The sequence below is a fragment of the Miniopterus natalensis genome, chromosome 16 (assembly GCF_054644295.1).
Source record: "Miniopterus natalensis isolate mMinNat1 chromosome 16, mMinNat1.hap1, whole genome shotgun sequence".
Classification (NCBI taxonomy): Eukaryota; Metazoa; Chordata; class Mammalia; order Chiroptera; family Miniopteridae; genus Miniopterus; species Miniopterus natalensis.
Window position 1 is genome coordinate 3,471,071 of NC_142096.1, and position 4,738 is coordinate 3,475,808.

A 4,738-nucleotide genomic window follows, 5' to 3' on the forward strand; every position below is an offset into this window, starting at 1 on the left:
CCCTTTTCCCCCCACCCCACTTTCAATGCATTTCTTATGTAAAACTCTAGTCTCTTACTGTCAATGAGAATTTGTGTCTGAAATTAAGACCATTCACCATGAACTCACAAACAGCTTACAAGTTCTCCAAGTCAGCAACTATCAGGTCTGCTGCAGAAATCCTACCAGACGCGCCTTCTGGAGGACAGCCAAGGGGGCTGCGCGTCTGCGGGGAGTTAGCCAGGCTGCTCCGCCGAGCGCGCCTCGCCCCGCGGGCCTGAAGGCCGCGTGCGCCCAGCGCGGACCTTTTGACTTGCCAGCGGAGCGCACAGGACAGCGCGGCCGGGCCGGGCCTGAGGGTCCCGGGCCGTGCACAGAATCGCGCCGTGGACTCGGGCCTGCCCTCCTCCTGGGCAGCGGACGATTCAGGATGAAGCAGCTGAGGAGTGTGGAGACCGTTAGCAGGCTGAGCGGCACACAGCCCCCGAAGTATCCAGAACTATCAGTAAGCAAAATGCAGTTCACACACACACACACACTCACACACACACACACACTCTCTCACTGCAGCTACCTATAGCGCCCCTATCATTTCTGACAACGGCAGGGGGATTATACTAGTTTTCAGGTGGAAATGCCTCCAGAGTGCTTGGCTCATGGTCTAGACAGTTTCCTGACCACTGCCCCGGAGGAACGGGAGAAGAGGCATTATGGTTACATATCTAGATAACAGTGTCTAGTGCGGCTGGTGTGGCTCAGTGGTTGAGCGTCGACCTAGGAACCTGGAGGTCACCATTCAATTCCTGGTCTGGGCATGTGCCCGGGTTGTGGGCTTGACTCCCAGTGGGGGGCATGTGGGAGGCAGCCGATCAATGACTCTCATCATTGATGTTTCTCTCTCTCCCTCTCCCTCCCTCTCTCTGAAATCAATAAAGACATTTTTTTTTTTAAAAAAAGATAGCAAGTGTCTAAGCACACCTGGCTCCAGCCTGCACCCTGCCTTACGAGCTGTGTGACTTTGGGCACGCTCCAGTCCTCATCTCTCTACGCCTTAATTCTCTCGCCTTAAAACGGGAAGAATAACATCAAACGTAAGAGGCCCACTTGAGGACAGAGCGACAATCCATATGAAGTGCTTCCCGCAGCGTGGAGCAAATAATCGCGCTCTACATGCCAGCCATTGTTAGAGCTGTTGTTATTATTAACCATCCGGGGCCGTGCGGGATAAACGGCCAGTGAGGAGTGAAAACCCTTTGTGTCCCAGGAGTTAGGAGAGCGAACAGTCCCTGTGGCCTGGTGGGTGCCAGGAGGATTTCCCTGAGAGCAGGGGACAGGAGCTGGGTTTGTGAGCACGGCCACTCAGGCAGGGGGAGGGGACGGGGCGGGTCTCACCTTGGAGCCCAGGAAACTCCTGCCTGTGTCTCCAAAGCCCTGTTCCTTCCAGGGATTAGGGTGCAGAAGAGGCGGCAGGTGGGAGCTTTCCTTCAACCATTACCTGCAAAGTTGCGAGGCAGCTTAATCTTTTGAACGTTCATAAAAAGAGCACAACAGACTGACTCAGAAAAGCCAGGCTTGTCCCCAGCCCGCTGGTGACGGATGGTGATGCCTCCCGAGGCCCGCTGAGCAGGCTGCCTGGTGGGCGCGGTTCTCTTCCAAATGCCGGTCTGTCCAGGGGGCTGGGGGCCTCTCAACAGCTGCTGTGCTGCTTTGTAAACAAGTGGGGGACACACTTCTTTAACCTGGAATCCTGCAGCTCAAAAATATGTTTACCTCTCCAAGGATCCGGTTGGAAATGCTTCAAAGATTTCTGCTTGTCCCAGCAAGCTGGAGCTCAGTATGGAGCGACGCCTTTCATCTCAGAGAGCAGTCTTCTCCTTGGGTGAGAAGCGCCGTATTTTCCAGCTCGACAGTAAATAACTTTCCGACTTGGGCAAAAAGCGCAGGACCAGCTGACCTCAGGGGAGTGTGACACGCGGTTTAGCTCATGTGCAAAGGGAATGGGGAGGAATGTTCCCACCCGAGGTGGGGCCAGCATCTCTCTCACTGGCGAAAGGCGCGGGGGGCGCATTTCCAGGCCCGTCGTGATGCTTGGACAGGTTCCAGAGACCACGGCCAAGGCGGCCCCCGGGCAGCTGTAGGTTTATCATCACCCCTCCCTCCCCCCCGCCCCCCGCGGCCCCCTATATGTGTGCCTGTGTGTGTGTCCAGGCGTGCACCAGCCAAAAACACTAATTAGCGTGCTCTTAGGTATTAGAGCTTAAGAGCCAGCAGGGCAGCTGTTGTTGTCTAGGAGCCAGGAAACTGAATTCAAGTCACGGCTCTGTCGTTTGGCCACGGGACCTCTGCCGGGCCACCTCCTCCCTCAAAGCTTCCATTTCTTCATTTGTAAATGAAGATGATACGATCTAAACCAATTAGCTCAGGGTTTTGATGGAGAGCCAAGATGAAATGAGATGAGGGCAGGCAAGGGCTCCTCAAACCCTAAAGGCCTCAAACCCTAAAGGCCTCAAACACTAAAGCCCTCAAACCCTAAAGCCCTCATTTCGGGGCGTGGGCCACAGGACAGCGGCGCCGGCTGGGCCTGCGGACGAGCTGGAAGCGCCCCCTTCCACACTGGCTCCACCTGGAACCCACCGAGTCAGAACCTGGGTTTTAACCCAGTCCCCAAGGTAACTAGCAAGCACATTCGACTTTGAGAAGCCCAGCTCTGAAGCGCTATAAAAATGGCTTTTCAGACTGGTTGCCAAGCTGAATATGACCCACCTGGCGCCTGCTAGTTCCCCCGCACGCGGCCCAGCCCGACTCACCTTCCACTCCCACAGCGTCTCCTTCTCAGGGGCCTTGCTCGGACTCCTCTCTGGAACACATCAGAATCTGACACGTGCATCCCTGCGCCTGTCTCTCTGTTTATGTCGTGTCTTGTTTTCACCTCTACACTCCCCGAGGAAAGGACCGTTTCATTCCTATGTGTACTGTACTCAGCACCGCAGAGCTCCTGCCATACAGTCGGCCAATATTTGCGGAATAAATGAATGGGTGGGTGAAAAGTATTATCAACTCCATCTATGGAGTTGTGCCCTTTTCCTTACCATCTCACGAAGTCACTTAAAATTATGCGCACACAACAATATGCACTCATAAAGAAACATTTTTTCAACCCAGGGCGTTGTTCTTTTGCCAATATATTCTTAAGAAAATTGTTCATAGATTATCTCATCAGTAGGGTTTTACTGGGGAAAATAGTCTAAAGTTCTGCTTATTTTTTTTTTTACAAAATAATAGATTTAGGAACCAAATAATAAACTTAGTATCAAAATATATGAATTCATGTTCTAATGACTCAAACACTATGATTACTAAGCTTATTGAACCTGTGACTTAAACAAGTCATTCAGTAAATAACTATGTGCTTAATACCCATCCTGTATAAATTGATAAATGGTGATTGAGGAAAAATTAAAAACATGCCCATTTCCTGTTTTGTTGGCATTAACCAATAGAAGAGAGTAGGCTGGTCTGCGAATATACCACATGCCATGAGTATACCAGGAAGGACATCTCCAATTGCAATAACTTTAAATATCTCTTATGGGAGAGGAGTTAGCTAGCATGATAGCTATTGTGTATTTTTTTAACCTTTCCTATTCCCTTTTGGTTAGGTTTTCTGAATTTCTGGGGCAATCCGTTAGACAATAAGTGAGTTTAAAAAAATTTTCTTATATAAGTTTGGGAATGTGGTACAACCGTAGAAGGGGGAAAAACTAAGCAACAGCTAGGAGTCTGACGAAGGTGAGGCGGGGGCGGGAAGGTGAGCCTGGCTAAAGAAGGTGCAGCCACCTCATGCGTGGCCTTGGGCGCGAGTGGACAGGCTCGTTCCCAGGCCCAGGCTGAAGAGAGAGACAATGCAGCCAACGAGGAACACTGTGAGAATAAATTAGATACAGTTTTCCTTGGAGAAAAGGCGCTATATAATTTATGATATTGTTATTATAATCATTAGTTATCTTTGCCTAGATTTATGGAGTGACTCATCCTAAATTAAGCCTTTGGAACAATGAGAAGGGGGAAATTTATGAGACTACAATGATTTGCTAGTCTCATAAAAGATCGTCGCACTTGATTCTTGAGATGCTGACATATCTCTGCCTCTTAACCGGAGGCTACCGGGACCGTCCTTTGACTGATTATTTGATACGCTTTTCAGGTCTCTGTCCTCTTGCTCCTCTGGGTCTAATAATTCAGGAGGCATTTTAACAGTCACCCTGGCTGTCAATAAATTATTTTAATTTACCTTTAGAGTATCTTCTATTTCTCTGCTCTTCCTAAGAGAATCACAAGTATTACTTTTTATTCCTCGTAATTTCTATATATATATATTCACTTAATATTTTTGAGCACTTATAACATGCAAAGCAATGAGCTAGCTGTAGAGATATAAAGGGCCTAAGACCCTGTCCATCCTCGAAGAGTCTGTAAGTCCGTTGGGGAGTGTAGCTCAGAGGATCAGGTCTGAGTGATGTTTTAAGGAAGAAGTTTTAAGTTAAAGGACCGAATTGACTCAGAGTGACAGCGAGGGGAGAGCGCAGGGTGTTCGCTCCTGGCAGGTTAAATGGGGAGCCACACCCCTAACCAGATGGGGGCAGATTTGGAGAGAAGTCAGCTCTGCTTTAGACACGGTGAGCTGAGGTTGAATAATATCCCACAAGAAGCTGGATCCACGGGTCCAGAGCATGGGAAAGAGGCCAGGAATGGAGAGTCA